Source organism: Tyto alba, unplaced genomic scaffold (assembly GCF_018691265.1).
Source record: "Tyto alba isolate M040663 unplaced genomic scaffold, T.alba_DEE_v4.0 Super-Scaffold_38, whole genome shotgun sequence".
Classification (NCBI taxonomy): domain Eukaryota; kingdom Metazoa; phylum Chordata; class Aves; order Strigiformes; family Tytonidae; genus Tyto; species Tyto alba.
This window is the reverse complement of record NW_024881313.1, coordinates 38,762,824-38,775,259: the sequence shown is the minus strand read 5'-3', so window position 1 is coordinate 38,775,259 and position 12,436 is coordinate 38,762,824.

Genomic DNA, 12,436 nt, shown 5'->3' with positions numbered 1-12,436 from the left:
GTCTCTGCAAAAAAAACACAGGCTGTGGGAAAGGGAGGAGAAGGGGCCCCATCCAGCACCTTCAAAGAGCCTGGAGCGTTTTGATCCTGCTCCAGGAGAAACAGGACCAGGTCATACCATTCACCATGGGGCACCCAAAATGCAGAGCTGATGTTGGGGAAACTCTGGGCACAGCTCTGGTTTGCATCCCGTGGAGAAACCTGGTGCTATGGAGCATTTCTAAAAAATAAAAATAAACAATGATTTAAAAAAATAAAATTATCTGAAACAGTCACACTACCAAAATAAAATGGACTTTTTAAGCTTAAAAATACAAATTGTTTCCAACTTGTTTTGATAACATGACTGTGACAGGAAATTGAGTATTTCACAGAAATTTAAAAAATGCTGGGGTGGGAATGAAATTTTAGCTATTTAGGAAGCACCACCCATGGGTCTCGGTTGCTACCAGAACAAGAACCTCCAAGACCTCCTCCAAACTCTGCAGCTGTGACCCAGCTGCCACGATAGACCCAGGGGTGATGGCTCTTTGCTTTAATGAACCCTTCCAGCTATCATGGAAACAAGAAGAGCCTCCACACCCAGGGACAGACAGGACAGGACCGGAGATCCCTCACGCCCGTGTTACTGGATAACTCAGGTGGGAAGGGACCTCAGGAGGTCTACAGTGCAACTTCTTGCCCAAAGCACGGTGAGCAATTGGGTCAAACCAAGTCGTGCAGGACTTTATCCAGTTGGGTCTTGAAAGCCTTCGAAGATGGAGATGTCACAGCTCTCTGGGCAACTGACTCCGAGGCTGGACCAGGCAGTGCTTCATGCCTGGCGCTTGGCACAACGGTGGAGGGACGTTGGAGGTGACCTCCTTCCAAACAGTAGCCCCGATCGCTACTAGCAAAGCACGTGGTTTAACCCCTCCTAAAGCTACCTTGCAAACTGATTTTGCTGCTAACCTCAGCCATCCACACCTCTGAATCTCCCTTCCACCCATAGCCTCAGTGGCCCTCCAGCAGCAGCAGTCTCCATCATCTGCTGAGATGATGTTTCGAGGCATTTCCCTTTCCCCCTCCCCGATTTAGCTGGGCTTTCACATCCCCCCACTAGCTCAAAAATCATGAAGGGCATTTTCAGAGCAGACGGTCACCACTCTAAGAGTCTGAGCTGGAAGCACTGGTCCCAGGAGCTCTCAGCCTCTGGAGCTGAGCCCTCCTCTCAGCTGAGACAAACACCAATGTGCCCTGAAGACTCACTCTGCCCTTCACATTATTCCCAGTGACACTGAAAGGAGCCTGGACAACCAATCTGCCTTATCCCCTGTGTCCTCTTCTTGATGGGCTTTGGCCTCTGACCTCTCCAGGAAGTTAATTTGTAGAAGTCTTACCCCAGTTCACCTCTTTCTACCCGTCTCTGCCTTTTTTCTGGCCATGTATTTCCAGCTTCTTTTTCCCCAAGGTGGTTTTCTCTCTTGATGCTGTTAGAAAAGGGTTTTCCTAATGGTAAACCAAATTATGGACACCACGTGGGCAGTGAGAGCCCGCTTTGGACAGAGCATTGGACAACACACAATCTTTGAGACCTTTACTCTACTATCAAATACCGATGAAACTTTTCCAGCATGAAAAAAAAAAAAAACTACCTGGGGAGAAATGGGGTGGAAGACACCAGACAGATAGCAATAAACACGTGGGGTTTATTTCTCCAGGAAAGCAGCCTAAATAGCCATAATATTCAGCTGTAGATCCAGTTTGCCTGGAGGCTGGTAGGAATAACTCCTTCAGAACATGCAGGAGACCCCATGGGATGGGACAGCTGTGGTCAAGGCAGCCCAAGCCCTAAGTTGGCATTGCAGGGAAAAAACAGATTGCCTGCAAATGGGCCTAAGGAAACCCAGGCATCAACAGATTTGGGGTCAGCTGGGTATTTTTTAACGAATTAGACCTGTACACCATGGGAGAAACGTCTTGCCCCCTCCTCTTGTCCCTATAGACTCCCCCATGACAATATCTTGACCATCCTAATGTCCCGTCTTCCTCTTTTCCTGGGTGTCATATTAGATCTCCCAGAGAAACTACATGGACCAGCACCTCCTGGCAAGCTGGTGGACAGGGACCAATAGACAAGGCAATGTGGTCACGCATATTTCATTTATTTTAGGAAACCAGACGGACAAAAATGTTGGTGCCCCCTTTGGCCATCCAAGTTGGGTTTGCAGTGATGGCTGAGACAGAAGAGCTTTTGGGTCAAGAAGACAGAGATGGGGAGTCTGGGCTTGGCTTTGACTGGGTGCAGCAGATACTCTGGCCATGTCCCTCAGCGTGGAGAGGTGGCTCAAGGTGAATCCAACCAACCCCCAGTTTTGGAAAGCCATCAGCTATGGGTACTACAGCCCAGCTGTCCCCCCAGGCTTTGATGCCCTGATGGCCTCACACGGATGGCAGCGTGGTCTCTGCTGTCACCTCCCTGGAGCTGTTTCCTGCAGGATGCCAGGTGCCCCGTGTCCCCATCCTCTCATCCATCCCCAGCTGTGCTCTAGTACATTTGGCATGGGCGAACTCACGGTGGGGACAAAGTGAAAAGACAAGGCAGCCCAACAGGGCCACCCCTGTCCCCAGATAGCGATGTCTGATGATGCCAGTGCTGGGTTAGGGGGGCAGATGATGCCTGGCATCAGCTCCCTTAAAATCCTGCCGACTATTCTGCTGCTTCTCATCAGATGCATGTACAGATGTACATATAGCTACACCCTCACCCCGCAGGGCCACGGTCCCAACCAAGGTCTGCGTCACCAGAAGAATATAGGGATAAAGCCAAACCAATTAAGAGGGTAACCCAAGGGGATGCCAACACACCTGCTTGCAGGCATGAATCTGTGTGATTTCTGCATGCAGGCAGAGGGGAAAAAAAAAAAAAAAAAAAAAGAAATGGAGAAAAGAAGATTTGTTTCCTTCACTTACTCCATTTTCAGAGCTATAAGCAGGGCACCCTGAGAAATCTGGGAGCGTGAGGGTTAATAATCCCACAAGTGCTTTCCAGACTATGATTTCTCCCAGCAGAGTTCTACTGCTCCCCAGATAATTTCCCCCCGCCCCTGGATGCCGTACACTGGATTTTGGCTTCCCACCAAGCCCTGAAATACAGTCCAGGGGCCGAGGGGGGAAACTGAGGCACAGAGCAGGGCGATGACTTCCTGGGGTGTGTTTAACTTCTGACTGTCCCTGGATCACCTCCTGCCTTGTGACCTCCTCCGGGGATGGCACTGCCATGAGAAGGAGACCAGGTAACCGGAGGGGCTGGAGGCATCGCTGTCGCGTGGCAGCTGGTCCTTGGCCACTGGTGTCCCAGGGTCAGGAGTGGAGGTAGGGAATTTTGGGGTCCAGGTGCTTAGCAGCACACGAAGCACCATTGCTTCTTGCTCTAGAAAGGGGGAGAAATGGGCGCAAGGCCCCTCTGTGCAACCCACCTCCTCGGCCCAGCCTCGCACACCTCCCCTCGTATCTGCCCTGGTGCCACCAAGGATTTTATCCAGATCTTACCTCCGAGATGGTGCATCCAGCCAGGGCTGCAACAGCTGAGTGCACTTTTGGCTTCCCCCCCTGAATACAATTCCCCAGCAAATGGTTATTATGAATGGGAGGTTTGCCCACAACGTAAGATAGCCTAGCCCTTGGGTATTTATATCGGTATTACACATTATGAATGCTTCGAGACAAGAAGTTACATAGAAAACGCCTTTTGTCCGGCAACACAATCTGCTTTTTTGTTCTGAGGGGCCAAGATAATTGGAACTGCGAAGCGCTACCTTAACACCCTTCCACCAGTCATGGACTTAATTCCGGGGAGAATAACTCCCTGCAGTTATTGCTATAAAGCAACGCAGCGATTCAGAGAAACCTTTTCACTTGCCGATGCCGGGGGGGGGGGGGGGGGACGGGGACGGGGACGGGGACGGGACCACCCAGGCACCGGGAGGACAAAGCCACCCTCGCACCCGCTGCGAGGGGCAGAGCGGACCTGGGGCGGTGGGGATGGATGGTCTTGCAGTGGGGGTGTGTGTGTGTGTGTGTGTGTGTGTGTATCCCAACTCGAGGCAGGGATGCAGCTTGGAGCATCGCAGGAGGATGAGGCATGGGCAGGAAGGAGTAACCGGCTTTTCTGGGGGGGGTGTGGGGGGGTTTTGCTGGCTCCACAGGAGCTGCAGGGAGAGGGATGCATTTTTTTAGGGGTCGCACACAGGCGACCACCCCCTCGCTGCCACCTCTTCCTCGGCTGCTGTGCTCATGCACCAGCTGCAGAGGCGTTTGCCAGCTAATGCATGCAAATCTATGTATATAAATACATAGAAATGTACGTAAATTAAAAAAAAATAATAATAATCAAAGCTTTCTTTTACAGCCATCATCTGGTTTCTATCCCCACGGAGAGTGACCGAGGAGCCTCCCCTTCTCCCATCCCCTTGTCCCCTGGGCTGGGTCACCCTCAGACATCAGTTACCTGACCTCCCTGAATAGTAACTGTCCAGAAAACTAAACTTTGGCAGAAACAAAACAATCCCAGAGGAGAACTGAGCTGCACCCCCTGCCCCGGCTGGTTGGCTGCACTGTGCCCCGGTCCCCAGGGGATGCTCAGCAGGAAGGCACCAGCATCCCCTCCTTGACAGAGAGAAAAGCTTCACCTCCCCCATGTTGAGGTCCAGAGGGCATCTCTGCCACTGATGTCTTGCCTGTGTGGCCTTGGGCACATCACTTGTCCCTGACACCCTCAGGTCCCATATTTGCACCACGCGTAGGTCTGGTCCGAAGGTGTAAACAGGAGCTGGATGGCCGCTCCCGGAGGGATTTCATCCGGTGTTTGGGAAGGGTATTTTTCCATCTGCCACTGATCTGGGCTGAAATGAGACTTTGAACGGATAATCCTGTGGAGTGAACACACACCAACCATGAGAGCCCTCCCTGATTCCAGAAAGTAAACTAGGAAAAAAAAAAAAAAAATAAAAAAAACAGAAAAAGGGGGAAAAACATGTTCATTAGGAAGCACAGACTATTAAGAGACTGCTTGAGATTCCCAGGAGAATTGCCACTGCAGTAAAATAAGGATAAAGCAGTCAGGCTCTGTCTGTCCACCTGCCTGCCCAAGCTCCAAAACATCACAGGAGGTGGTTCAGCTTCAGCATCAAACACACAAAAACCTCTGGGGTCGTTTGAGCCCTACAGACCTTCTAAAATTTAATATCTGGGGGGGACAAGAGATGTACGTATCAGGGCCTCAGGGGAGGGGAAGGCTGCTCAGTCCTTCTATTTGACCCTTGAGAATCCACACATGCAGGCAGTTGGGTTTTGACATTTTGCTGCTGAATGCAACGGCCGTCAGTTCATCAACGGGGCATTTTGTGCAAACCCATCACACCGACGGCCCCGGGGTGCTGGGGCTGGGTGCTGGTGCTGCTGAGCACCCAGCGGGTCCCCTGCCACGGCGTCTTTACAAACCCGCTGCTGCCATCTGCTGCAAGAAACCTCCCTGGGAGCCAACGGCAAAAAAAAAATAAAAATAATAAAAAAAAAAAAAAAAAAATTGAGGCTGAAAAACATTTTCAGAGCCAACCTTTCTGCTGTTGCAGTTTGGGCAGGCCTCTGTGCCTCAGTTTACCTGCGTGGGAGGGGGTGTCTGTCCTGATCAGAGCATGAATTCACACAGCTTTGGATTTCAACCTCAGCTGTGTCTTGAAATGGCTGGCACAGTTATATTGTCAAAGGTTTGTTCTTTTTACTGCATTAAAATATCAGGGGCAGCTCGTCCTTTCCCCATCTGGGAGGAAATACAGAGACTTTCCAATGGGACGAGTCCTTCCCCGAGAGCACGTTAACTCACGGAAAGCAAAATGAGCAGAAAAAGGCCACATGTGATGCTGTTTCTCCCTGGAGAAGAGCGGTCAAAACATCCAGCTTCGGCATTTTTGGAGCTGCCGGTTTGTTCTTCTTTTTTCCCTTCTTTTTTTCCCCAGTTTTCCATGGTCTCCTACTTGATCTCAAGCCAGCCGTGGCCAGAATGTGGTCTGAGCACTGTGAAGAGCTGCCAGTCTTTACTATCTGGTTTCAGATTTCAATTTTCTTGGGAGCTTCACTTTTGCTTTCATTTCGGTTTGGAAAGGGTATGAAAAAAAAGAAATGAAACTACAAAAACTTCTCACAGAAGAGCCAGTCCTGCCCTTGCCCTGCTTTAATCCAAAGAGCAGCCCTGGCTGGATCAAGGACTCAAAAAAAAACACTGGGAACTTTGTTGAAACCGAGGGAGCAACCAGTATCACCTCAGCGCAGCCTCCAGCCTCCTGCAAGCAGGATTGGACCCTATGGGACCTCAGAGCTGAATTCAGGGGCTTCCTCGGGTACCAGGGGAGAAATCAGGATGATGGTTTCTGGTTTAGGAGATGCCATGAGGACAAGAGTTTGGGAAAACTATTTATTTTGGGACACCTTGGAGCAGCTGATGGAAGAATTTCTAAGCCAAGGAAACTCGCTGCTGTAGTTTGTTCCTTGGAAAAAAGGGATTTCGGCCCAGACTCCTCCTGGGAGGTATCGAATTGAGCGGCTGAAGTCAGCTGTGGTCAGTCTGAGCTCCTCCACAGGAGCCAGCGAGGTGGAGGTCCTTCCAGGGTGACTCAGATGCAGGATCCCATGAATGAATGGCGGCTCTTGTGATGGTCAGCTAGGACTTTTCCCCACCAAAAGGCATGGTTTACACCCAAGGAGAAAGACCTTTCAGATGGGTAGTGTTTGATGGGTAAAACCACTCCTAACCCACATTTTCCCCTCTACTCAAGTCACCAACCAACCTTGCCACCCGGACCAGGGGAAACAGATCTCTACAAGAAGATCCATCCCCACCTGACCATCATCTCCTTGCACCAGACAAGTGACCTCTCCCAAAGCTACGTCCCCACCACGCTCATGTCATGCCCTAAGGCCAAGCCCATCACAGGCTCTGCTGGCCCCAAGCTGTACATAATTCACCAGGCAAGTATACGTTCATTAGCTCGTTTATAATTGCAGATTTCACACCTCCAGAGACACGTGACTTCAGATCCTGGATGCTAGCTGGAAGTGAGTTAGAAGAGTTGCCCTGTACCCTGCACCTCCCCCACTGAGGGCTCCAAATCTCCATTTTTCACCCCATTTTCCCATGCCTGTCTCTCACATGGCGACAGGAAGAGGCAGACAGTCCCCTCCAGTCTCTCCATCTCACATCACCGGGGCCTAACCCAGGAACAAGCCCCAGCGGCCAGCTTGCATCTGTCCCTTCAGAATAAAATAGGGAACAACCCCTGTTTTGGCTGCAGAGGAATAAGTTTATTTTCACAGCATCAACTCTAATTAGTGACCAGCACATGCCCCTCGGACCCCCGTCAGCAGATCAGGGAAGGGTGGAGCGATTCCAATAGCGCCAACGTCAGCGATAACGTTATCTGCTGGGTGCCCAGCTCCCACTCGGGTGAGTTTTCAAAGGTTACAGAGCTTATTATTAAAAGACTGATTCATTATATTGCCTTTGTAACTGCATCATGGGTATGGGCTTAGATGTTAATTGCAATCTCTTTCTCGAGAGTAAATCACAGCTGTTTCCCTAGAGATAAGCACGGCGCACACGCTGCAAATGTACAGGGGTAATGTAAAGTAAAAGGGTGTTTGTCCAAGGGACTGTAAAATCACAGAGGACAGATTGTAGCATGGGGTGGGCACAGGTTTTACCCTGCATCCTGGGCGGGGGGGATGAAAAGGACACCCCGGGAACCTCAACTGCAAGGTTGTCCCTTGGCCAGTCCTTGCTTGGGAGTTGGTGGATCAAGTCCTTCCTCTGCTGCCGTGTGGTCTTGGGCAAGGGGATGTCTGTGCAGATGATGCCCGAGCTAAAAAGACCTCTCAAGGTCCTCACCTGTGATGTTTGTAGGTACCACACAGACCTAGCGGTGAATGTTACAGCCATCCCATGGCAGACGAAACAGATCTTCTCCCACTTATAGAATCACAGAATGGCTGAAAGGGACCTTTAAAGGTCATCTATTCCAACCCTCCTGCAATGAGCAGGGACATCTTCAACTAGGTCAGGTTGCCTAATCCAGCCTGGCCTTGACTGTTTCCAGGAATGGGGCATCTGCCACCTCTCTGAGCAACCTGCTCCAGTGCGTCACCACCCTCCAGTAAAAAGTTTCTGATCTAGTCTGAATCTAGCCTCTTTTAATTTAAAAACATTACCACTTGTCCTATGGCAACAGGCCCTGCTAAAAAGTCTATTCCGGCTTCTGACAAGGATGCTCAGAGCCACGGTTGGATTAAGAGTCCTGGAGGGGTTTTTCTTCTCATGAACTCTGGTGGACCTCTATGAACTTTTAGCCCTGGCAGCAAGGATACCTTCATCTGCAGCTAAATGGGAGGATGCTCAGGCACTACTGCACCATACAAGACTGGGGCTGAGGTTAATTTACACTTGAATTTCAGCAAATGGGACCTTGGGAGCAGTTGTTTGCTCCCTTTCTTCTCTGCACTGAATGCCCAGCCCCTCTGCTGAGGTCAAACTGCCTTTGACTTCAGCAGATTTGCCTTGGGCCAGAGAAAAACCTCATGAGCTCATGATCCATCTCACAGAAGCCCACAAGTGAGGTCTGCTGAGCTCCAAGCAAGTGCTGGAGGATGCTGTGTGACCCCACCACGCTCATGCCATCCTTTCAGATCCTTTGACCTGTGCTTAGGGCAAGAAGGAGGAAAGTTCTCAGGTCGCCTGTGGAAGAATGCAGAAATTTTAAAACAGAGAGAGGCATCTCTCATTCTGGGGATAGCTGTGAAACCCCCGAAGTCTCACCTGAGCTCTGCGTAATGGCAAATAGAGAATGTCAGCCCAGGACCTTTCTCATCCCTCTTTTTTTCTCTGATCTGATTAAGTGAAGACAGCAACCCCCAACTGACGCTGAAGGCTGCTCTAAAGGTCTCTGGTCCAAGACTGCTCAGGGCAGGGTTGAATTCAACACCAGCTCAGATTGCTCAGGGGCTCATCTGCTAGGAAAAAGACATCTCCACTGGAGCCAGACCCATGGGGATTTTGAGTCAGTCGTACCAGTGGAGATGAAGGCCCAGCTCATCTCAGGTATCTTGGAAAGGGCAGCCAAATCACACCCTCAGGTTCCTATTTCTCTGCAGCGACTGTAAAAGGAGTTTCTAGATGTCCCCATCCCTGGAAACCTTCAAGGTCAGGTTGGACGGGGCTCTGAGCAACCTGATCTTAGGTGAAGATGCAGAAGCGTTGGACTAGACGACTTTTAAAGGCCCCTTCCAACCCAACCCATTCTATAATTGTATGATAAAAGGGAGCAGGGAATGAACTTGGCAGGAGATCGCTACCTCGTAGAGACGCAAAATGAGATTAAATGATCCTGTTCCGCAGTGACTTAAGCATTCACCACTTTTTAACCTCTTTTCTTTACAGACCTTTCTCCTAACCCCAAAAAACCTTCTCTATGGTCCTTCCTCCAGCAGTCTCCTGGCCCTGACTCCTTCTGCCTCGCAAACCTGGCTGCAAAAAGCCCAGGACTTCCCTTGCACACTGGCATTTCTTGCTCCTGCCCTCACATCCATTGCAGTTTTCCTGCAACGTGCATCCTCAGATTTCCAGACAAATTACGCTGGCTGAATAAAGCTCTTCAAGGTGAAGTTTTTCCAGCCTGCACAATCCAGAGCAGACACAACATCTCAGGCAGTTTCACAGAAGCTGGACCCCAATAGCTGCCGTCTGGTTTTTTTGTTGTTTTTTTTTTTTTTCTCCATCGCGCAGGTGTCCAGTGGGGGTATGTGACCTGACATTGATGGTATAATTAGGTTGGTTTCCATCTTTCTTCTCGCAAATGAAACAATCGCCATCATTCTTGCAGGCGGTCAAAGTTCACCGTGGGCCTGGGACGGCTGTGACATTGATTGGCAGGTCCCAGGGCGAGCGCCGTCTTCTCCTTTGACGCAAGTTGTCAGGTTTCGGCATATGAATTAGTGGCTGCGCAACTTAATGAGATTTTGATGATGGAGAACAGCCGAAATTTCATTCCCATCAAGGAAAACACTGCGATAATAACCTTGATACCTCTGGCATTACATTTTCTTCTAGATCTCTGTAGCCAAGCGACTTCATACAGAAAGGCAGAGCGCTCTCCTCTTTTACAGCTCATTAACTGGGAATACTGGCTGGAAAAAACCAGGGGTGACAGCACATAGTATTAGTGTTTCAGAGGTGGCAGCTTTGCTAGCAAAGCAAGGGATTTCAGAGCACTGTGCTGCTAGAGGTGAAATGTTTCAGCTGAGCACTTAAAATCCAGGTTTTCTGTGCATGGTCATTAAAACCAGAAGGGTATGTGCTACAGCAAATCCTACACGGCAGCGTGGTACCCTGGTGATGGACAGACAGCTCTCTCTGATGGAGCTCTGTAAAACTGCACCAATTTCTCCACATGGGATGTTTTAATGCTCCAAATTTTTGCCTTTATACTTGGAGAGCATCTACCCTCCAGGAGACAACTCACGATAGCTCTGGCAGTGTCTGACGGGCTGGGTTTGGATGAGGCAAGGGAATATGCTCTGGCATTGCTGCATTGCCCATCTCAGAGACAAAACTGGTCCCAGACACCAGACCCAACCCAGCACACCCCACAAGACTTTACTGGAAGGGGAGTGCTGCCCACTGAACTCAGTTGCATTGATCCGGCCTTGCCCACAAAGTCAGGCTGAGCAGGCTGATTCCAAGCAGAGTTGGATGATCAGTTCATACCCGTGAAAAGGATCCCAGTATCTTCTGAAGGTCTTCATAAACATCAGGGGACAAGGACTGACATCTGACTCCTGTGCCTGAGCCTGGTCTCTCTGCAGGCAGCATGGCCGGGCTGAATTCAAGCTCGGAGGTGGCTCTAGATGAAGGAAAGCAATGCACCATCCATGCAAAGTCACAACGCATGAGATAGACACCCCTCTGTGAAGCAGTAGCAACTCCAGTCTAGAAACGTGCTGCTAAACTGAGGCCTGTGACCTCCCAAAATAGTTGCAACTCTTCCTTTCTTCAAAGCCTTAGGAAGCCCTCACCCCCAGACAAGTACTGCAAGGTTGCAACTTGGTCTCTTACTCTTTTGGGATCTGTGGTACCTGGAGGGATGTCCCCTGCTGGGGGACCCAGTGTCCATGTGGAGGGCACAAATCGAGCGACCGGCCACCAAAGCGGAGAGGTATTTCTAATTCCCACAGCAGCTCAAAGTTATCCAGGTGTCCTGGGTTTGAGAGAACTGTGGGGTTTTTTGGTAGCAGGGGAGGGGGCTATAGGAGAGGTCCCCTGTGAGAAGCTTCTCGAAGCTCCCCTGGCTCCAAGTCAGCTCCACTTCTGCACCAAGGTCAAGTCATCAGCTGCACCTCTGCGATAACGTATTTAAGAAGGGACGTGGTGACGGGCAGTGGGACTTGTGAGTAGGAGTTGCGGCAGCTGCGTGAACACCAAGGTCAGTGGAGGAACGGAGGAAGAAAGGAGGGAGGAGGTGTGCCAGAGCAGAGACCCCCCTGTATCCTGTGGGGAGACGGCAGGGCAGCCCCCCCTGCCACCCATGAAGATCTACGGAGGAGCAGACACTGATTTATGGCCTGTGTTTTTTGCCTGGATGATCAAAGTGCTGTGCCCGAAGAAGGCTGGGATTTTATGGGAAGAAGCAACCCCAGCTGTTGTAGTTCTGTGCTGGAAGGATTGCAGCATGCGGGGGTGTCCCACTCAGGAGCAGCTCAGAAAATGCTGTAGCCCACGGGAGGGACTCCAATTGGAGAAAGTTGGTGGCCTACACCGGAGCAGTGTAAGGAAACTGCGGCCTGTGAGAGGGACTCACGTTGGAGAGGGTTTGTGGAGGGCTGTCTCCTGTGAGAGTGGAACCAGGGGCAAGAAGTTCCAGGCTCCAGAAGTGGAGCAGGGGGAAGAAGTTCCAGAAGCTCCCCCTACCAAAGATGGAAGAAGCAGCATCACTGACTGCACCCCCCCCCATTCCCTGCCCCTACTCCATTGGGGGAGGAGGTAGAGATATCGGGAGCAGAGCTGAGCCCAGGAAGAAGGGAGGGGTGGGGGGAAGGTGTTCTCAAGATGTGGCAATGCTTCTCACTGTCCTACTCTGTTAAGTGTTGTTGTTAGTGTCTATAATAAATCTATGTTCTTTTTTCTTCCCCTAACAAGTCTGCCTTTTGCACATGACCGTAATGGGTGATTTGCCCCTCCCGGTCCTATCTCGAATCCCAAGCCTGGCTTATTTGTCCCTTCTCATCACTGGGAGGGAAGGGAGGAGTGAGTGGCTGTGTGATGCTCAGTAGCCTTCTTAGCTCAAACCACGACACCAGGTCACAGGAGCGAATATCTTTGTGCATAAGCCTTGAGGATCCCAGGAAGACCAAAT